This window comes from Denticeps clupeoides, chromosome 5 (genome assembly GCF_900700375.1).
Source record: "Denticeps clupeoides chromosome 5, fDenClu1.1, whole genome shotgun sequence".
NCBI lineage: Eukaryota > Metazoa > Chordata > Actinopteri > Clupeiformes > Denticipitidae > Denticeps > Denticeps clupeoides.
The window spans coordinates 31,155,946-31,179,873 of record NC_041711.1 but is presented as its reverse complement, the minus strand read 5'-3'; the positions used below and the strand labels follow the sequence as shown (position 1 = coordinate 31,179,873).

The following is a 23,928-nucleotide window of genomic DNA, read 5'->3' as shown; positions in this document are numbered from 1 at the left end:
AGAAATGCAGGTTTCCAATTTGCTCTTTATTTTTCACAAAATGTTCTAATTTGGCTGTTGATGTAAGTGCTATTTATGAATTTAAAAGCCTCTAAATGTATTATGTCAAAGTTTGCTCAAAAGCGTGATCTTATATGAAGAGAAGTGCAGAAATTACATTAATTAAGAGGAAGCCACTGATGTGATCCTTAAGGATAATGTCACAGGAGGCACAAACATATGTAGCCTGCACATTTCTATTAATTTCTCTGCAAGAAAATAAAAAAATACAGAAATAAATTTAAAAAAATCTTTTTCAAGATTTTCCACTGCTTAAGTGAAAGATTCCAATCAAAATATGCAGAACTGTGAGCAAGGTTGTGTAAATGTAAAGAAAAAAAAGCAACAATATGTACACAAGATGCACATCTAAAAAGAAAAAAAAAATCATTTTGTTGACCTGATTGCAAGGCAAGATATTGACATTTTCAACTTCAGATAGATCATGAAACATAAATTAAAGTTCAGCAGGTTTTGCGCCATAACACATTGGACTTTCAATGATAAACCAGAATAATTATTTTAATTTTTGAAACATTGCAAAGCTTTCATTTTGATCTTGTGGAGAAAGAGCTAAGTGGCTCCAGTGTGCAGGGAGTGGCCAGTTGCTGGTGCCACTACTGTAGCTGCACCGATGAAGAGATGTCCAGTGGGTCTGGTAGTGTCACAGTATTTTCATAATGGAGTTTTTCAATTCCTGATTTTAGTTTTCATATCAATATCGCTGCATTAAGTATTGGATTATGTTATTGTGGTCTGTATCAATTTCTGCCCTAAGATAAACAAAATTGGATTTTTGATCTCCACAATAAAAGGAAAATGAAAAGCGGCTTTTCTACAGACAATAAAACACCTTGTTTAACAGGAAAAGAGGATAGATTTTTTTTTGAATGAAAGAATGAACAGAAGTATTGAACACAGACACTCACCTCATGGCATCCTGTTATCGCACCATAGATTTTTGCCAATCGGCCTCCCTTCATTTCCAATCTCAGTAACGTCTTTGTGCAGAGGCATCAGCCTCGCATCAGGCGTGATGGATGAGGACATGGACTCACGGACCCATCTGCAGCCGGTTAAAGCACACACACGAGAGCGAAGACAATTTAAAAAGCAACGGCACAAGAGCCGACATCATGGCACCTGCAGTAGCCTTCAAAAGTTGACTCCTGGAACATACCAGCAGACATCTGACAGGAGTGTGGAGTGTTTAGATCAGTGATCCCATGATTGGCTCATGTCAACACGCTGCCCACCCACCCCTCTTACAGCCGCCTCTGAGACGCGTCCCCTCTGTGTTTCCAATTAAGATAGTTCAACATTCGTCCCGAGCAATTAGTTGCCGCGGCGACGACGCGCTTTGATCTTTTTCCAAGTTTCGTATCCTTATTAATCTGCGTTGGATGAAATACCACACCCCACGTCACCTAGGAGCTAAACCTGGCCGCAGAGTGAAACTTTTCAAACCTTCTCTCTCTCTCCCTCTCTCTCTCTCTCTCTCTCTCTTCCCGCCTCTCACCTCGTAGCCGATGGCTAATTATCTGGCGTGGCGTCTTTCATCAGATATGCTCGGGTTTTAAGGCTCGCCCGCATGAAGTACGGTCCTTGGCTCCCCTCACCGCTCCAGTTTCAGGCTATTTATTACATCCCTTTGTTCACGTCGAGATTGAGCTGAGCGTAGGCCTCAGTCGCAAAGTGGTCTGTCAACGGGCGGCGGACATGAAAGACACAATTTTATCTTTGGATGTGCACAACTTGCCACCGTTTGACTTGTAAATTATGCCCAGTTATTGAATTAGGCATCCAGACACTTTCTGACCTCCTTCTGTGGTTTCTGTCTTATGGGATCTTAGGACGAGTCTGATTCAACATCAAGTGGCTTGTAGGAAGGACGCAAAAGATGTTCATCTTCAAAGAATTGAAAGTGCCTGTGGTTAATAGCCCATGTTGATTTAAATCTAGAAGGTCTCCCTTCTGTCGTGTGATATTTGCGATCGTGAAGACATCCAGCCAAGATCTCATCCAGTACAAAATCTCAAATAACAAGAGCTGTACAGCATATCCATTTGAAACAACATAAAAATTAAATGCAAATAAAAAGAAGTTTAATGGGGTGGGGACTTTTTACAGTGAGGACACCAGACAAAAGGTCTCAACAAAAGAAAACAAAGTTTAATTAAGAAAAGAAGAGTGGTCTTGGGGCCGGGGGGGGGCTTGATTGATAGGAGAGCATCTTGAAATGGCCTCTAGAGTGCAGAGGGACACTTTCAGGCTGATGACACAAATTCTTAAAGGAAATTAATGTTAATTGGTGTCTAGACGTTTTATTACTGGGACAGGAGACCAATGTCCATCTATCCATCCATCCATCCATCCTCTCTACTTCTTCTTCTTCCCATAAAAGTTCAGATTAGACAAGACTGATGGTCTGTCTGATTGGACACTTGCCTGTGCGGTGGAACATCTTCTATGCTATCAAAGGTGTCACTCGGGGGGCAGGGGGTCGGGTGGCGATTTCTGAAAAAAATCATATAATGATCCTTTTAATACAAAACCACAATCAACAACCTGAATTATAATCTTTCTTTGCCAGTCCACGCCGTCCATCGTGTGACGTGCAGAAAGTAAGCAAACTACAACTGTTAAAATACAGTTTACTGTAAATTACAGACTGTATCGTCCGTTTGATCATAAGAGGAAATCGTTCAGCTGGTTTGTGTCTTCGCGTGGATCATTTTTAAGTGAGCTTTTAAAATCCCCAGAATGTGCACCCCTGGTGTGGGAATTTTAAGGGGGCTCTTTAAGGTAGCCCCCGTGCTATCCGATTGTGTGGTCATGGGCTCCAGACGCCGCTGTGCAAAAATTAAGCATGTGGCCACGTGGGCCCTCACGTTTCTTTCGAGCGGATTCACATTTAAATTTTGCTGGGATGGAAAAAGCATTTGTAAGGCCTGGTGGACACATTATATTAACCCGAGGAGGAAGGCCATTCAGCCTCTCCCTAAGTTTATCAGACAGCCAAAAGTGTGGCTTTGAAGACAAACTTTCGGAAAGTGATGGTTTACATATTTGTAAGGAAATGGCAGAAGACTGTCGCTGTGTCGCTTGGTGAATGAATGCAGTTTTCAAAAAGGGAATTTAAGTCGGACACACAGGCATTGTGACCATTTCCAAAACACATTTCCAGCAAACGAGACAGGGACTCTGCGTGCACATGTCACTTTTTTAGTGGAAAATTACAGCTCTCCGCACAATTCCACAGCAGGATTCCTGTTCCAGAGTAGATTTTATCTGCAAATCACAATTATTTTCCTCATGCTCTGTTTTAATTGGTGACCCCACTGCGACACTGTGCTATTCATAAATGTATTACAGGCAGGAAATCATTAACTTATTTCATATGGCGTGAGTGGGGGGCTATTGACATAATACTACTATCCAAGCATTTTTGCCTCTTACTGAAAGACACTTCTATCAGGCAACACAATGCCAGGCGTCCCCTCTTCACCAGGCTCTCTCTGTTTGAGCTTTGTGGCAGCTTTTGAATGATTGAAATCCACTGTTAATACCACACATAAGTGCTGGGAGGCTTTTCCGGGGGACTAAAGAGAACAGATTTATGACACCCAACAAGTAAAACAAAGGGACCAGATGTCATAGTAAATGCTGGAAAGAGAGTGAGAGGGCAGGGGGAAAACAGGAGAAACAAATCTGCCACGGGTTAAAAAAAAACAGGAGGAGGAGGGGGCGTAAATGGCCGAGAGACGCCAGCAGAAATGTTATCTATCGGAGTCGTGGTGGCACGGGAGCGTTACTAGACTGGCGATACGCGCCGGATTAGGCCTCCCCTCCCAGCTTATGACCTCGCAGAGAGTTGGAGAATCAGACAGTTTGCACAGATGGTGACCACCCTCGGTCAACATTCAAATAAAAAGCGGAATGAGCCATCCTTTCTGCGCGCCGCTTCCCCCGCCGACCCTTGATGAATGCACGCAGACAGAGGTAAAAGGTTGGGGTGTAAAAGTGTTTAAGTAGGCAGAAGTTGTAAAGGGGGGAAGAGAGAGAATCTCTATTCACTGCTTGTGCAATCCTTTCTGCCTTGTTGAACTTTATTAAATTCTGTCGTCCTCTCCTTCCCGTCTGGCCCCCTTTGTTAGCCACTTCTCATGCGTGCCTCACTGATTTCTGGGTTTGTGGGGCTGAGTGGGTGGAAAGAATGTGATGGCCAAAAAAAAAAAAAAAAAAAAAATCACTTCTAATTCATTTTGTTTGTAAATATATATTGTTTCATATTTAAAAAATGACTTGATTTTCCAGTTTGAAAAAGTTGCTCTCTGGTCCCCAAGGCCACTGGAAGGGGCCTATAAATTCCCTCTGATGCTCAGTGTTAGAGAATTCATCAGTGCTGCCTACCGAACTAAACTGCAAGTCATACTCAGTAATCCTGACACAGGGGTCATTAAAAGGTGGCTTTTGACAAATAATTGTATTTTTCTGTAAAATGAAAAAGTGTTTCATTAGTGTCATTACTCAATCTCCTCGGCATTCATACTCCACCTCCAACAGGGTCCGGTGGTGCCGGGAATCGACTGGACGTGTTGATGGATATGATTTCTGCTCATGGTGGAAATGAATGTGTTTCCTACTCACTTGAACTCAGTTAAAGAATTTATACCTGTGTTTGTGTTTAATGAGCTCTTTGTGGAGGGGCGCGGGGCCCTAAATCACATCGATAGACTGCCTGTTGCACAGAATGGCTATGAACGCAGGACTAATGGTTATGAAAGGCGAATCGATGATGGGGAGGGAGAGGTTAAGGAAGGGTGAGTAGGGGCCTTTCTTTCGTCTGTGGCGACGTTGACATGCCGCTCCGCTTCTCCACAGATGACCTGATTGACACTCATCTTCCATCCAGTGAACTTTAATCTATGCCTCCGTGTCTCGCAGAAAAATAAATGAATAAATAAATTAAACCATTAAAAACCCATTCAGTTGCTTTTACAACGGCACATGTGTACGCCGGGACCACTGAATACACTGACTTAAACAAAAAAAAAAAAAAAAAATAGATCTGATAGATGGATCCGTCCATCAGATGAGCTGCAGAAGGTGTTTATATGTCAATTCGCCCGTAGATAAAGGGGGGTGTAATAAAAAAAAATGAGAATGAAAAAGTCTTTTTCCAAAACAAGCCCATTCTTTAAGTGACATTCATTCTCAGAGGAAGTGGCAGACACTCTCCTGGTGTCGGGCAAACAAACAAACAGAGGAACGAGCCAAGGAGCAATACCTGACCTTTGTTCAAAGGGGCGATCTAATCTGTTTCCACTTTTCTTAATTAGAAAAGCTGCGAGATTTTCTCAATGCGCACAGTGTTAATGGGAAACAGCTCGCAGGTGCTAATTAAAACAAAAAACTGCTTATTTATTTATTTAAGCCGCATATTTCATTTTTTATATGCCCCAGAGAGGTGCTAATTTATAGGCCTCAACCTGTGAAAGCGAAAGACCATGCACACTGTATATCTACACTGTAAGTCGGACATTTTAAAACTAAATAGTTGCAAACAGCTGCTGTGCACCCTAGGAGATATTATGTTGTGCATATTAATGATGTGTGTTTGCAGTTTGCACTAATAGTGGACCCAATCCACTAAAATATTACAGAAATACCTATATATTGGATATAATAACTATTTTTTGTGCATAACATTTATGGTACACTCAGCACCCGAATAAGGTCACAAAGGGTTAAACACTGTCTCCACAACAAAGCTTAATTGTTCTATTAAACAGTAAATAATGGGGTCTGCTTTTTGTCAAACCATAGAGTTAAAAAAATGACACTCCATGTCTTCTCTCCCACTCGGGGCCATAGCCGGGTAAGAGCTGTGATTATCCACTGCTTTACAGCGTTCACTCCTGTGCCGTGTCTGCCCTTGAGGTGGCAACAATAAGGAATCATTTCCTCTTTCTCTTCATATTGTGCCTGGTAACCACCACAAAGCGCTGGTAACGCTGCACGGCGTCTGATGCTGGGTGGAACGTCACCCGCGGCTCCGCCGCTGCGGCATCGAAGCTCTCAGGACACGATGGGAACCTGAATCGGCACTTTTTGCCAGTCGGTGTCCAGTAGGTTTGCATTAAATCTTTTTTCGGACTGCTTTTTATTCATCCTCGGGACAGCATGTATCAGGAATGAAGCATTATCATGCTTCATTTATTTACTACGGTATGATAATATAGGAAAACCCACTTGGCTCGCACCAAGGAATTTTTTTTTTGCTTGTCACACCATGTTGACATGTACAAAATATTCTTATAAACCACATTACATTTAATAAAGACATATTTTCTCAGGTACCAGAGTTTTATTTCCTTCACCTTTCTGCACTGTTTGCTGGTACCATAATGTGGTGCTTGCAAGGCCTCTATTCATGAACGTATCCACCTAGCCAACCTATTCAATCAATGAAACACCAACAACAACACATGTGAACTTGACCGTGGGAGGGAAGATACGAGGCGGCTGACTCCTGTTTCATCTCTTACACTGTGACAGGCCTCTCCTTTTCCCCCTCTCTCTGTCTTTCCTCACCACACAACAGCCACCAGTGCTGTTACGCATGACCTAAAGATGCAGAAGCTAATGACGCCAGCCCCTTGCCATGCACTCTTCCCCACATTAAAGGCTTCTTGTATGGGCAGTGTGTGGTCCGTCTCTCAGGGACGGCAGAGGATGAAGGAAATAAATTAGCTTTCTTGACCTTGGACCAAGTTTTCTTTTTTCTCTCCCTCTCCTCCTCCTCCTCTTTTCCTTGTGCACTTCAAAGGTCAGGAGTATGACAAAACTGCTCTGTTGTCCCTCACAACCAATGGCTATTCAAATGAGCAGACCACACAGCTCAGTACATTACGTTAAATGACAGAAAATAATGAAAATAAATAAATAAAACCGTAACTTTCTGACATTGCTGTTGCATTTGATTCATCATTTTAAATAGGTGATCTAATGAAATTTGGAAAAAAGGTGCCAGCAGCACTGTGCTTTCTCAGGACTTTACTTGAAGGTACCTCCGCATGATTAGAAAGACTACTGTGTCAAGTCCAGCAAAATAAAAACCTCTTTTTCTAAAAGTAAAATGTAAAGATGTGAACTAAACCGTAATGAATACAAGGAAATGCAATGTACTGAATGTAGACTGGCACTTCCAGGCGTTGTTTAGATGTTCCAGACATCTTGAGTTGGATGTTAATGCATTACAGTTTACATTAAAACGCTGCAGCTTTTCTTATAGCTTACAACCTACCCCCAATCTCCATTTCTTCACCTCTACTATTACCCTACTGGACTTTTATACTACAACTCTAGTCTTGCGCTTTATTTATTTAAAATCAATAAAACACAATGCACTCATTTTCTTTAACATTGCGGCTCTTCTGTTGTAAAACGTGAAAAGAGCTCATCCGGCGATGGCTATCGGATTTGTTTTAACACTGACAGAAAATCTAATTTTCATAATGCACACAGAGACTCTCCTTGTGTGTGAAGCCAGCCAGCTGAAAGAAACGCTGAAAGCTGTACTGTAGCAATTCTCATGGAGCCCATTGATTAACACGCTCTTGTCTTTTATAAGATGAAATATTGATAAAGTTCCATGTAGCACGCAGGATTGGATGCAGCATGTCAATAATACATGTGCTGAGGAGCCATGCGAGGTGGGGAAAAAAGAATTTGACAGAAGCCTTTGACATTTCCCTGTCCGGGTTATTTAATGAACAATAGGCAACAAAAAAAATGAAAGAAAAAAGAAAGAAAAACAGACACACTCATAAGCACCCGTGACTTAACGCATTGAAAATGAGCATTAACGTGTGTACAGCCATCTGCAGAATATATGACAGGATCCGGGAAAAACCTCCAGTGAGCAATGAGTCATTTTATTGAATTAGCACGTGCCGACCTGTTTACTAAACCGGAGCGTAATGAACATGTTCGGCTGCAACTCCACCGCATCGAATATGATTACAGTTCATATGGTCCATAGGGAAGCTGTACGATACCCAAAAACAATGCTGGACTGAGTTGAAAATGTTGCAGGAGAAAAAGAAAAACGTGTTTTGTCAATGGTGTTGTCGCTGACTATTTTTGTCATAATCATACGTTTGGAGGATTTTGGGTTAACCAAGCCATTGACATAACTTCCAGGAAACAGTCTTAATTCCTCCTCACATGCTAAATGGCTTTTCTTCTCTCTGATTACTCATGTAATTGAGCCATTACTGGGATCATTTTGACTCAAAAACATACAGTACAGTAAAGCGAATAAGTGGTGGGCTTCATCCAAACAAGGGCAAGATGTGTGAGCTGCAGTCAGCGAGCTTCCGTGACTAAACGGTGATCAAAACTGGAGGTATGCCGAAGAAATGATGAGTTATAGCTGTGCTCTGCTTACTTTTCCCCCGCCGAGGCCACTTCCTGTGAGAAAAGCCCGGCTGCTGCAGAAAATAATCCCTAAGCCTTATAACAATAAGAAAAGGGATTATTGTTTAAAAAGATGGGATGGAATGACCGGATGAATAATGTATTCAGAACCCCTTGTGCTAATCACTGAGAGCAGTAGGTATCATTTGAGCCTTGAGTGCATCGGGCACAAAGGTCGCCCTGTGCTCCGGTGCTGTGAGATCACATGGGCACTGGGCCCTGACATCAGGCAGCAGGAAGTGAAAGTCACTCCAGATCCTGTGCACTCACAACACGCAGTCACAACACGGAGCTTAAAAAAAAAAAAAAAAAACTTCCACGCAGCCCTGCCATGCGACTGCACTTGGCCAAAATCGAATGTATACCGCAGTCAGCAAAAAATTCATTTACAGGCACCTAACAATGAGCCACAGCATTAAAACCACTTCAAAAGATGCACCAAAGCATTTGCAGCAGATAGTTTTACTGCTGGACGAGGTGAGGTGGAGCCTTGGCTTAATCCTAAAAAGCGAAGTGATCTAAACAATGAGCCACAGCATTAAAACCACTTCCAACACAATCACTTGGGGGCCAAGTCAAAGTCTTAAACTCCTGGTTTGTTATTCTGAACTCACGTTCCTCCAGTAACCATTTGCACCATTTTACATGATGAGATTTAATACTTGGTCGGCAGGAATTCTGGCACTTTCTATTGTGACTAGCACCTTATCCCGCAGTAACTCCTCTGTGGAATCAGAACGAATAGGCGAACATTCAACATCCATGTGCCTTGGGTGCCAGTGACACTGTAGCTGATTCACTGGCAGATTTCCTTTTTAACCTAGTAGGCACGTCACAGAGCATCCTGGCATGTTGGATGTTCTGAACCAGGCATGTCAGAGTCCCTCAGATCCACACTCTTGGCCCTGTTCCTTCCTTGCAATTTCTAGAACTGACTCACTTGCTGCGAAATATATCATTGCATCAATCACCATCACCATCACCCGTAAGTGATCTTAATGTTGTGGTTGGGTGGCGTATACATTTGGACGCACACTGATCAAACACAAGATTCAAGATTGGTTTATTGTCAGAAGAACAGTATACACAGTGTACCGTCTATTGAAATACTGTTTCAATAGGGTGGTGGTAGTTATTACTTAATTATTACTGATATTACTTAATTCAGTCAGGTCTGTAGCATTTCCCTACAGTGGCAAACATATGCGGAGCCTGAGATTAGGGAAGATCTCTGATTGCGCCAGTTGAGAGTCAACCCAACAGAGATCTGTTGACGAAGCAGCACAGCCACTCACCTACAGTGGGACGTGCCCTGAAGCCAGTGCACCAGCCCCGGGACTGTGTAATTCAAACATGGTGACCTCCCATCACCCTGGTGTCCTGGTTTAAACCCTGCGTGCCTAAGATGAGCTGTGAAAAACACATTAAAAGCTCATATATAGCAGCAGTCATCAAGTTAAACAACAAGGACATGCTGTGCTGAATCTCGCAGACCTCTGCCACTCGGCCCAAAAAAGTCATTGGGGTTTAGTGTGTGCAAATCCAGATGCAGCACACTTCCTCATGTTTCAGTGTAAAAACTGTACTACTACAGAATTAGACTGGTACATTCAGGAAATCCACCCTTGAAAAGAAATATAATTGTCATTTCATGCATCTAAAATATATGTATATGTAGAGAGAACTTTCATTTCAGAAAAAACAAAAAAAAAAGTAAAAAATTATGTTAAATGCAACATATGCTGGAAATACGTGTTTGTATGTGTTCACATGCACATATTACAGATGATGTACCTATATGGATGGTTTTAACAATTTTTCTATTTTTATTATTTTACTGAAGTGTTAGAAAAATGTGAAATGCCCAAAATTTCATTACAGGTAACAATGTTGCATTGTTATCAAATGTATCACACTATAGCGATGCTTAGGCCTGATAATCTCATTTGCTTTATTCCTATATGTACTGATGCACGTTTATTAAACAATTCCTGAAACTTTTATTAGAAATGCATTTTTCGCCCACTTCATCGTATCCGCCTAGCAGCCTATAGGTGTACAGTACAGGTGTATAGTTACAGTTACTTTATCAAACATTAACCGTTCAACTCACCCATATACCAATGGTCAGTTATTATAAAGGGATGATTCTCTCAACTGAGCACTGACAGTGGGATGAGACGTTTAACAGTACACCACACTGATGAAGAGCCAGAAGAAATCAACTCTACATCAGCATATCAAGGCTAGAGTCTCAGAAATTCACCAAAACCTGGTGGTCCTAAAAAAAAAATGGCCAGTGAACTTATTCATGAAATGTCACACACATGATCTCCACATTAACAGGCACCGTGTAAGTCGTTAAAAGTCTGAGGAGGTAAACTTGTGTTTCGGTGCTGTGATGAATGCCTGCATGAGCACATTCACATAAGCTTTTGTAACGCGATCTGGAGAGTGTTTTTGTAGCTTTACATTAGGGGCCGTGCATCTTTTCTTTCACTCGATTGAGAACAGCCTTGGCGGTGCCTTAGGAATAGCACACATTAAGTTATACGCTTTCCCCCGCCCCTGAATTTTATTTATTTATTTGTTTGGTGACACCAGGGTCGCTTTAAAGAGAAAAGTCTGAAGAGGACTAGAACAAGATGAGCGGGTGGGAAAATAAAATAAAAGGGAAGATCATTTTTGAACAGTGAAGCACTAGCGATTAAAAATAAAGCCTCACACTGAGATAGTTGCTCTAAATGAATTACCTGGAGATTGCATGTTGCGCAGCATTTGCAGGGGTATTCAATTTTAATTAGTGTTTTGGAGACATCTTTTATCAGACTGTCACTAACCTTTTCTGTTTCAGCTGAGATATGCTCTCTCTCTCTCTCTCTCTATCGCTCGCCCCCTCCCTCCCCTTTTCTCCATGTCTCTCCTACCTCTATTCCTTCCCTTTCTTTTCATCTCACCCAAGTTAGCACTTATTCTGCGAGTGAATTCTAATGCATATCTGCAAACTGAAAGTCGTTGTTACAAAAATTACTGGACAAACAACCTAAAACACACACATGCACTCATGCCATGGAACGAATGGACTAAAACGATAGCATAAATGCATTACTTACTGCATGCTTTTAATCATGAATGAATTCTCTGCAGCCGCAAATAAATAATCAAGCCGTTATTTATTTGAAAAAAACAGTAAAATGTCTCCACAAGGTTGCAATATACGTGCTTTGTAGGGCACTTTGCTGACAAAAAATGTTACTAAGACAGAAACACACACACACACACACACACACACACACATACAAAAAAAAAGAGAAGAATACGGCAGGCTGTGAATGAAGCCATGCTCATTATTTCTTCTGTGGCGAAATTATAATAATTATTTTTTCTCAAGGAAACCTGCAAACACACACACACTCAAACAAATTTAAGATTAAAACGTTTCCATGTTCTTTTCAACCCTCCGAGGCTAAAACAGAATAGCTCCTAAAGAAGTAAATAGCATTTTGACATCTGTAGCTTTTAAAGCCCTTGAAAAGTAAAGTAAAAAAAAAAAAAAAAAATATATATATATTATTATTTTTTTCCCCAAATGAAAGACTCGTTTACAAGGCGAACTTTAGCAATCCGCATGCAAGTAATTGACAGCGTAAAACAATGTTTGTGGCTACATAATAAGAAGCAGGTAGCTGGCGGCTGAAGGCGTAATGTACGGGGGGCTGGAATCGCAGCCGTCTCCGTTCCCCTGTGCATTGAGGCTTGCCCGTCTTCTCTCCCCTCTCTGCTGGCCCTTCCATTATTAGTCACCTTGTTTATTGGCTGGAGCAGCCGTGGCGTACTGGACGTCATCGGGAACTACAAACGACAGGATGCAATAAGCTGGAGAATAGCAGCAATCTGAGGAAAGTTCTCCAGTCATTGGCGCTCCCTAACTCCCTGTCTTCTTATCCTGGGCAGAAACTAAAAAAATCAATAGGGGCTCACAGGGCTTGATAAAAGTGCAGGCCGGGGAGAGGGGCCGCGCTGGATATAGTGAATTAAAGTGATCAAAATTTTCCAGTCGACTCAGCCCACATGAACTAACAGCCCTGTCTCCGCAACTGCCTGTCATCTTGTTCTTGATGCTGTCTCTTCCCCTCCTTCCCCACCCCCAGCCGCCATCCCGCTTTCTTTCAACCGCTCCTCACCGTCTTTACTATTATCCAGTGTGGCTAATGAATTTTTTTTTTCTGCTTTTATGATCCCAACCCCCCAAAACGTCTGTAAGGTTAACACCAATCCCTCCGCTGGAGCATCGTTCCCATCCGGCCGCGATATTCCTGGAATTAGCGTTGGATTCCGGCTGTAAATCATTACCTTGTCATGGAACCGACACCGTTTCGGCCGCGGGCGTTTACGGAGGCATAAACGTCTTGTTAGAGCCGGGCACGTCCGCGGACCACGTCAGAACTGTGAGTGCTGCCAAGTTTTACCATGACAATGCACACGGATCGCCATTTCCTGAAGGACCCTGGGAGGTTGTCATTTCTGGTTTCTCAATGGAGAAAAAAATATACCTAAATATACCTAAATAAATATATATTATGCATTGGCCGGTTCCCATTACGCTGTTGTGATATTGACAAGTGTCGTATGGAATTGCTGTTGGCCAATCAGGTACGTCTGAAGACACTCAATTACAGCAATGTGGGGGTCAGCAGATGCATCTGCCCAGGATGCACGAGCCATGCCAGGTCGCTTGGCATGCAGTCCGGCTATCAGTTAGTGCGGATTATCAGGGATTGGGCAGTTAGCTGAGTTCCTCGGAAAGCCGAGCGCTACATGCCGCTACATCCCGTCCATGAGCCCCGTGCGCTCTCGGCATGTACAGGTGGCCTCGGCCGCGATCTGTTACAGGACGAGGAAAACACTGAAAACCTTGTTTCAGCTGCTAATGCGCTTAGCAAAGCGAATTGCGATACGGGGCTTTTTTTCCGAGATGGAGACTTCATCCGCTAATGATGGATCGCACACCCCGGGCATGTTGGTGACTGGCTACCGAGGGGGGAGCACGCAGCGGCCTCCCCTCTGTGGAAAGGTGGGAGGTCGCACTGGAGGAAACAGATCGGCGGCATGCACCAGCCATGAACTGACAGCCGGCTGACCCTCAAGAGGTCAGACGGCAGACAGCTTTGAGACGCTTAAGCCCAGGCTGGCTCCCCCCGCCTCGCCTCCTCCGCTCCACTTAGCCTCCCCCCCACCCCAACCAGAGCCCTCCCGGGGATCGGCAGGTTTCTCTCCTCCAGGTATTTGATAGGAAATGTGGATTCTGATTTCACTGGATTTCTTTTTGAGAAAACCGTTCATAGTGAGTCAGGGACGTCACTGCACACATTACACTGCATCGTCTGTGAGAAGACTGTGGCTTGAAATGCTTGATTTCTTGACAGTGCACTTTCAATGTCTGAAAAAAACAAGAAAAGTTCCACTTTTTAAGTCTGTTTGGTAATAATAGTTAAGTAACATAAAAAAAATAAAACAGAAATAAAACAAGTGCATCTTTTTGAACGAACGAACAAATGAATTAAATAATTAATCAATTAAAGTATTTTCTAATGAATTATCACAGCTAATTCATTAGAAACTTTTCACATCAGTAATCTTTTCACATCAGTAATTACTGATTAGCCATAATGGTCCAGCATTTAAGCCAATATTCAAGGAGATGATCTGAGACAAATGTTGTCTTTCTGGGACTTGCAGCAGGCATGCAACTTCTCTATGCAGGGTAGTCAAATGCTGTTCTATATATATCCGTTTAAATCCTTTTATTAAGAAAAAGGATTGCAAATGCATATTCCAGGCAATCCAATTGAATAACAGTTGGTAGTCGTATGTTTAAGTAGTGATTTAACTGTTAAAACCATAAGAAAAGATTACAGCCTTCTGCAAACTGTGCAAGCCAGTCTCTTTGAATACTATAACGAAATGTGGTGCACTGAAACAATGTATACTTTTCAAACATATTTTAATTAATTAATATTTTAATGTGCAGAGCAATGCAATTTATGCAATTTATAACATTTGTAGTTTGTAACATTTAAGTAACTTATGTTTTATGCAACATTGATGTGGCTTTCTTGTTCCTTTTTATGTCTAAATGTCCTTCTTGATTTTTACACAACATTAGTAAATGCTTGTGATTAACAATTGCTCAGATCATGCACAACCACTTGTTATATATTGGCTTATTAAACCCTTATACAGAAAATAAAATGCTAAAATTAGGAGCATACTGCCTGTCCTAACAGCCTCACTGATGCATAAACACTTGACTCAACCCGCATTGGAGAAGGTGGCTGTTAATCCCACCCCTTTTCCCAGTATCCTTACGGGCTGTGCAGATGACAGGTATGAGGCATGGGCCTTAGAGCGCAAACAGGACTCGCGTTCTTTTTATCAACTTATTTATTCCCCTCTGTTTTTTATCAGAGATAATATTTTTCCCCCTGTTAGAAGACTCTCAAATCCGACTGGGTAGTAATTAAAATCTAAATGCTAAATATTGATTGATACGTTATCAGTGCATAGCAGTTGGTCGCTGGGCTATTGATCCAAGGCGTGATTTATTATCATATTTAAGAAAAATCATTTTGTGTGATTACACAAGGTAATGGACTTTTAGAGAGGGTTGTAATTCTTTTTTTTTTGGGGGGGGGGGGTCAGGGCCGTTGTGTGACGGACCAGACCCTGGCCGAGCCCCTACTGCTCTCGCCTTGTGAAGAGGGGTGATACACTAAGCTTCTAATAAGCAAAAGATCCTGGCGGTGTCATCGGGAATAATGGCTGTTGGGATTACCTCTTTAATCACAACAGAGATTAGCAGATGATATGAGAGCAGTTATTTAGCAAACATCTTGCACTCATCAAATCAATAAGTTGATTTGTAATCAGTCTGTCGCTTTGGCAAAAGGGGAGCTGGGGCTGTTCCCGGCGAGGGATCCTGGCAATCAGAGACTACTCTGCAGCAATTAAACCAAATAGGTGCTCTTTCCTCTGGCTGCTGGCTCCTCTCCAGAAGCACAAACCATTCGGGAACATGCCACGCGGACGCAGCTGCGCTTCCCACAGACCAAACATGGAAAGACCAATATTTGCTCTTCATATCCATAAATGTTTACTTCTGGCATATTTTAGGTATGTCTTGTTTATACATTTTCCATGTGCTGATGTCTTAATGCCTTTTGTCAGTATTTCAAATAACATTAACCATATCACACTAACATACCTTTACATGAATTAAACTATTAACTATGAACAGTTGACATGAGTAAACAGTTTATCGCCGCAACAGTGTTTCTAAGACACAAGCACGCAGGCACACACACACTCACACACACACACTCACACACACTCACACACACACACCAAACTGCCCGCATCCGGCAAAGCTAGGCACGTCTACAGCTGGAGGCTCGGGCTTCGCGACGCGCCGCATCCAACAAGTTGAGGAACGTGAGCAGAAAAAGGCACCATCGCCCCACCCTGCCCCCCACCAGAGACTCCATTTTCTCATTTTAAAAAGCCTTTTGATTCGTACACTCTGCATCCTTTTAATTGTTGCGCGCTCTTTATCATGCTAATCCCAGGCTTTTTTTTTTTTTTTTCTCGGGGCAAACAGAACACAGCATCTTGTCTGCAGTTCTTTTTGTTTTTGATGTATTTTTTTTTGGTTTTGTTTTGTTACACGGTGCAGACATTGATTCAGGCAGATTTAAATAGATATTTGCAAAAATTTCCATATTAAAAACCCTCTTTTTGTGGCGGTACTGTTGCTCCGTGTGAGAAGTCTGAATACTCCTTTTCTCTTTTGTATAAAAAATAATTCAAAATAATTATGTCTCATGCTTTGACAGGGTACGTCTATTCTTTCTTTATGTTACACATACAAAATGTGTATATATTATAGGAATGTTAATCCACTCAGGACCAACAATTTAAATACTTATACTTATAATACATAAAACGTTCATAAAAAAAGAACATTTAAAATATGATCATAGTATTTTAAACTTTTAACATAACTAAATACTACACACATACTATACTACATTCTAAATACTATGATGTTACATCGCCAAATGCATTAGGTCCCTTTGAAATTTTGAAAGGACTGAGCACACAGACTAAGAATATTCACTACTAGGCATAGTTAAGCAGCGGTACGGTGTACATATATGCACTTACCCAGATTAAGCAAGGCCAATGGTGCCAAAACAATGACAGTATGCGGTAACCGATGCTGGTTAAAAATTCAGAGGCCTCTCCTGTACACAGCGGTGTGCTCCACATATCGCTGGTTCATGGTGCAAACTGCATTCATTAAGTGCTGCTCCCAAGTACAACTCTCAATCACAGCTCAAAAATAATAAAAAAAACAGTGGTGGCCTAGCGGTTAAGGAAGTGGCCCCATAATCAGAAGGTTGTCGGTTCGAATCCCAATCTGCCAAGGTGCCACTGAGGTGCCACTGAGCAAAGCACCATCCCCACACACTGCTCCCCGGGCGCCTGTCATGGCTGCCCACTGCTCACCAAGGGTGATGGTCCATCTGACCTCTACAAGAAATACAAAATGCAGCAGCACGTCTCCTACACATCCCCTGTGCTACGTTCCCTCCACTGGCTCCCAGTAGCTGCCCCCCCGCATCAGATTCAAAATACTGATGCTGGCCTACAAAGCCAACATGGAGTAGCACCATCCTACCTCACAGCCCTTACAACACTGCACTGCACCTCGTATACACCAAGCCTCCAGTACTGCTCGCCTGGGCCCTCCATCTCTGAAGGTAAAAGACTCCTTTCCGTCTTCCCCTGGAGGTAAAAACAGCTCAGTCACTGAGCATTTTCAAACAGCAGCTCAAGACCTTCCTCTTTAGAGAATATTTACATTAACTTGCAACCTTCTTATTGTCTGATTCATGTATTGAAACTACAACAGAGTGAATAAAAGATTGTATTCATAATTGGGGGTCCTAGTGAACTAGAACTGATCACTTCATTGATTGTAACATGGAAGCACGTTGTAAGTCACTCTGGATAAGGGTGTCTCCCAAATGCCGTAAATGTAAATGTAAATTATGGGTTAAAAACTCTAATACACTCCAGCACTTTCACTTTCAATCACTTCTGGACTCAATCCCCCCAGAATCCTTGCACAAACTTTTTTTTGTTTTTTTACTTTTCACATTTTACTTAAACTTCACTCATTTGCACACCTTCACCCTACCTGTTACACATATTTTATGTTTCTTGTTAAACATAAAAGTGTAATATTTGAAATATTGCAACCATATCATACCGTGTATGACTACATTCAAATTTGAATTTAAAAGCAGAGGACACATTTCGTTGTGTGCACCGTGTGCTCACTCACAGACGCATGCACACAAATACACACAGAAATCCATGCCTGTTCTCATGCTGAAGCAGTGTCACTTGATGAGTGCTTAATATGTTTCCAAGGTCAGGCCTGACAAGGAATTCCAATGAGCTTAAGTGTTATCAGTGCGGCTTGTGGTATTTTCTGCCCGTTATTCTCAGAAATGGCACTACAGATGTCGCTGACCAGCTTTCCATGCAGAAATAAAACATTGATGGAAACACCATACTCTTACAGGCAGCCTGTCTCCATTCCCCAAACACACACACACACACACACACACACATACAACCACACACATCCACATGCAAAAAGCAGAACAAGTCATTTGCAGCGGAACAATCGGGTTTTGCTTGCAGTAATGCTGATGATGACGATGTGGTGTTAATCTGAGAAGTCCGCTCTGGCTTCTCAGTCCCGGTGCAGTCACCTGACCGAGCGACTCTCCCCTCCCCACAAACCCCCCCCCCCCCACACACACACACACACACACCTATCCCCTAGCACGTCACTCTCCTTCTCCGTACCGACGGCTGCTTTCACAGATCAGTTATTTTGGCCGATGTCTGCAGCTGGCCGCTTTGTAGCAGTGCATGGGTGTCGATCTCAATATGCCGTTTCCTGTTTTCCGTCTGCCGCAGTTACTCACAAACATGGCATCTTCCTTTTTCCCTGCTCCACCCAAAAAACATGACGACCTAACACATTCCTTTAAAACGTGCATCTCCTCTAATAGCATCACATATACGTTCCGGTAATATGTGTGGTGTGTACATCTCCAGCAGCACAGAGTGTCCAAGAACAGTATTTGGATCTCTGTGTGAGCGCTGAGTGTGTGTGTGTGTGTGTGTGTGTGTGTGTGTGTGTGAGTACAAAATATTCTACATCATTCATTTATTATTACGTCTTAATTAAGCAGACACTCTGATTTCTGAATTGAAAGGTGCAATAATAATAATGGTATGGCAATAAAAAAAAAAAAAACTGCTTTCTTATTTTCAGTTAAATAAATACAATACCATGGATTGAGATAAAAGAATTATAAATTATAAAATGTTATAATAATACTCTAATAATAATGGTTGTAAGACTTGGGTGTATAATGATAAATATTATCATACATAATTTGAGAATTTATGGTCTTGGAATGTGGGTAATATGTCTGACTAAATATTCCCAGTTAAAGACGGTCAACAGTAGCACTAAGTGTGTGTGTGTGTGTGTGTGTGTGTGTGTTGCTTGATGGAGGGCAGCTGACGACTGCTGTGATTTGTGAAGGTCCAGGATTACTGCAGACAGCAGCTGTGTGAGCGCTGACATCAGATCATGGTGGTTTCAGACATCATTCAGCACCAATTACCAGCCGGTCAAAAATATTTTTTTATTCGTCATTACGACTACACAGAAGCAAAATGTAAGGGTTTGGATGCTTAGTGTAACTAATATAAAACTGTCTTCGTGGCCTCCCTGGAGCACTTATGTGATTTGCATCAGTGAGCCCTTTTCTGTGGCGTGTAAATGGCACTGAAAAAACACGGGTATGCAGCTCTGCCTTCAAGGGCCTTGATCTGAGGAATACTAGACTACTTTGGGATTATTCCGTTTGAAATCAGACATATTCGGCTTTTCAGGGACGGATGGCCATCCTGCTTTCTGCTCAGATTCGAATCACCGCCCAGCTGCTGAATCCAATTGGTCAACTCAATTTGATTCAGTTATGTTTGACGTGTCCAGGCCGAACACATTTCTTCTGAATCCCGAATCCTTTCAAAAAGGACGTAAAAAATGTCTTGACATTTCATTGGGCTGTTGCAAGCCTACTGGGCCATCTTTTCATGCTCAGAATGGAAAAAAGCAAGGTTTTTATGCTGATGTAAGTACACTCAAATTAAATTAAAGAGTGATGAAAGGAAAAACAAACACCCCTTACGAAGTATCACAGGCAGTTGCCACTTAGTTGAGCCCCAGCTACAAGATTCATCACTTATGCATGCGCTTCTCCATTACAACCCTGACAACAGGTGTGTGTGTGTGTGTGTGTGTGTATGGAATAGAGAGAGAGACAGAGAGAGATGGGGAGGGAGACAGACAGTGCAAATGCTCCAATATCTTGGACAAGAAGATACACAGGATGACTGTGTCCACACTGTAGACTGTGGTGATGATATATGTTGAAACGAAATCCACTGCATGCCTTCTCGCTCCCTCCCTCGCCGGCTGAACACGTGATGACGACTGGCAATCAAGTCATGAATGCGAAACTCAACGAAATGTACAGCAATCCCGCATGGGGTACGAAACCGTGCATATCTACTGTGCATTACCCATCACTTGTCCATGCAGTTTAAGCTGTGTTCATGATCCTCTTGCTTATTATCTTTCTTTATTGCACTGTGGGATGAATTGGCATGGTGTATATGATTGGCTGTCGCTCTATTCTTGACTGTGCGACAGCACTCGTGCACTTTATTCTCCGAACATTTGCTCTCGCTGTATCGTGCTGCATTTTCTCTGTGTGTGTGTGTGTGAGTGCATTTTATTCCACTCACTGTTAAACTTGCTCCAGACCCCGAATTAAAGTCGATCAAAGGTTCACGTCGGCGTGCGGCTCAGATCGAACCGAACGGAAGTGCGCGTGCGGATTGGCGTCGTGACGTCACGTCACGTCGGAGCGACGCAGGCAGGCGTTGGAAGGGGCCAGCGCATAGTTTAAGAAACAGTGTCGCGTGTTAATTGTAAAGAGTGAGTAGCAGAATAAAAGCACGGCGGCGATACGTGTGTCCCCTCGAGGGTCCGCTTGGATGCGTTTGCATGTCATGAGGCCTTTTTTCACCCTTGCGGCATTACAGCACGACACTGTCACAAGCCCTGTTATTACGCTATGACGCGGTGCAATCTCTTTAAGTCCCCGACCATCAACAAGTCTCGTCTGGGCTATTTTAGGTCAAGCGTGGAGACGCGCCATTTGCATCTGGCCGTGAGGGCGACCGTACCTGCGGTCACGTGGTCAGGCAGTAATGGCCTCCTGCGACACTTCTCCATCAGCGCGGGGAGCAGAAGGCACTAAAAAGAAAAGAACAAAAGAAACAGAGAGAGGAGACAAAAGTTAAAACGATTTAAAAAAAAAAAAAAAAAAAGCCTGACGGAGGAGGAGGAAGAGGAAACTCGACCCCACCTCCCCCGGTCCAAAACCAGGAGTGACCTCACCCACCGAAACCGATGCTACTCTTATATACTATTCAAATACTACTCAATTATCCACATGTAGAAAATCGCTTCACAAAAAAAATCATATCTAATTTATAAATATACCTACATAGAAATAGCACCGTCCATTTACAGGAGTAGCTATAAACCCACGTTGTATTTGATTATTGTTGTATTTATTATGTTTTAATTATGCAATATTCCGACATCAACTGCGAGGATCCGCGTGACGTAACAGGGGGCGGGGCCACCGGGCGAATTTGTTAATCCGGTTGGCGATTCGGAAGGAAAAATGTCCGAAGACGCTGTTCCCTGCCGTGAAAAAGGAACGGGACGTGGCAGCTTTAATTCAATTAAGCGCGTCTTCCCCGTAAGTCTCTCTCGCGCCCCTTTTAAGAGCTCCACGCCCCTTGAAAAGGAAGGGAACGAAAGATAAGGTCTATGTGGGATTAAAAGACCTCTCGCTTTTATTTCTCCTCCTTTCCTTTCCATTCCTTCCATCATCGGCGCGCCTCAGATTAGAAAGCAGATTGTGCGAAGCCCCTCTCCGGAGGAGAGGAGCAGATCTTCATTGCCCTGCCTTTGTGATGATATTGATGATGATGATGGCCAAGTGGACAGTTTGATTTTTGTGTGCCGAGCTAGTTATAAAGAATCAATATTATATCAAGGGGTAACTTTCGTGATAAAGGACTTTAGCCAGTCGGGCTATTCATCATAAGTCTGTAGCAGGCAGATAGGTCAAAAGAAATGATATTGCGCTAAAGAGTGTGTCTCCTTATCTCTCCATAGCAGGGGGGTGCAGGACAAGCCGATCGATACAGTAGCTGCTCTATACTCCTCGCAATTATCAATAGCTGATTTTGTCTTCCCGCGGCTGCATCTATTAATACCAGATAATAAGAAGCGTTTGGACATATAACTTCTGTGGGGGGAGAGGAGGGGGTGACGGGAGAGAGAGAGAGAGAGAGAAAGACAGAGAGGGGAGGGAGGGAGGGGGGTAAAGTTTGTGCGTAGGACGACCTTGCTGTCAAGGAAACTGTCTCTTGGTGCACATTGCAGCCACTAGGGAACAGAGTCGCCTTCATCCCGTAGAACAAAAAAAAAAAAAAAAAAAGAAAACAGATCATCGCTCTCTTCTTCATGACTTAAAGACATAGCGACGTTTGCTTTATTCCCAGTAATTATTAGAAATGTCAATTAAACCTGGTAAAAAAAAATTATATATATTTTCGATTAACCTATTTGTTTTTTTGTTTCTTGTATACTGTTCCGTAGTAGATTCATTTAAATCAAATCTATTATTTACTGTCAAAATCTGCCAAACGATGAAATATTAATTATTGTATTACATAAAATTAAATATAGTTTTGTGATCGCAGATGCAGAATATACATATACGGCGAATGAATAAAAAGCCAGGCAGAGCCAAGAACTATTTTTCGGTCCCACCTGTCGGCCCTGTAAAAAACGCGCACACGTCCCGGCACTCACGTCGTCCGGAAGTGGCGAAGGGACCGGGCAGAATAAGCTGATCGAACGCACCTTGTTCGCACAACGTTTGCATGCAGCTCCATAAATGAAAGAAATACATAAAAGAATACAGCGTGCACCGGGAGGGTCGAAACGCCCGAATCTGGCAACCTGGTCGGAATAATAAACTGATTTAAACGCATCGGGACGAGAGGACAGGTGACAGTCAAGTTACGCATCACGTTGTTACTATTTATTTTATAGAGTATTATTATTATCATATTATATAATTACTAACGATCATTCCTGCCGCTTGACAGCCCGCCCTCGGCCCATCTCGACCCGAAAGGAGAGGAAGTGCTGTGGAAAAGTGATCGGCAACATCGCAGTACATCCTAGCGGCGGCGCAGCGCAATGGGCCGAGCGGGGACCGTTAATCCGGGTTCAACTCCCCCCGCTCGCGCGCGGCGCGCTCGGTCCCCCACGCACGCACGCGCGCGCGAGAGAGAGAGAGATAGAGAGGGGGAGAGAGAGAGCGACGCCAGCCCACGTCGCGAGCGCTCCGGCCGAACTTTCTTTCTCTCTCTCTCTCTCTCTCTCTCTCCCTCTCTTCTCCTTCAACCCGCTTACTTGTGCGGGCGGAGGACGGAGAGCCGCCGGTCTCTCTCTCTCTCTCGCTCTCCGGCTCTCTGTGTTTTAGTTTTTTTAGGGGAGAATTCGGGAAGGTTCCGTGGTCGGGAGAGAGGCGCTCCGCACCGGGACCGTCCGAAGAAGCGCGTCCGGCAAAACTTTTTACAGACTCTCTCTCCCTCCCTGCCTGCCTCCCCCTGTCTCTCTCTCGCTCTCCCTGAAGTTTTGTTTTATTTATTTATTATTATTATTATTTTATTATCCGCACATCATAGGCTGCGCGAGGAACCAATCAAAAGCCCGAAAAAACCCGGCAGCAGCGCAATTAAAAAGCGACTTTTTCCCCGCCCGCTGTCAGCAGGACGGACTCCTTTTTTCCACTCGCCGCTGTTCTGAAGGATAAACAGAATCCACGAGAGACGTTTCCACCAGCGGCCACGCCGAGACCTCCGAGCCCCGCGGACGCGGTCCTCCCGGGACGGAAGTTCGGACGCCGGGACGCGCTCGTGAGTTAAAGACCCCGGCACCCCACCCGGCACCCACCCCACGCAGAAAAGGAAAGAAGCTGACCTTCCCGGAGCGGAGACCCCCCTGAACGCCGTTTCGCGTCGGTGTGGCGCTCGGCGGCGGAGGAGGAGGAGGAGGAGGAGGAAGAGGAGGAGGAGGAGGAGGAAGGCGAG

General features: G+C 43.3%; 1 long non-coding RNA gene across 3 annotated transcripts in view; it reads right to left on the bottom strand.

Annotated features, from left to right (window-relative positions):
* The window catches only part of LOC114790055 (uncharacterized), an 85,629-nt gene extending 61,701 nt beyond the window's left edge, over positions 1-23,928 (bottom strand). Inside the window, exons 1-3 of one of the 3 annotated variants that reach the window (XR_003749758.1) lie at positions 23,819-23,928; positions 20,932-21,001; positions 2,488-2,556 (exon numbers count right to left, since the gene is read on the bottom strand). This is a non-coding gene — a long non-coding RNA (uncharacterized LOC114790055). Of the gene's footprint in view, positions 1-968; positions 1,100-2,487; positions 2,557-20,931; positions 21,002-23,818 lie in introns of those variants that run through there. The other 2 variants (XR_003749757.1, XR_003749756.1) reach the window with 2 other exon arrangements.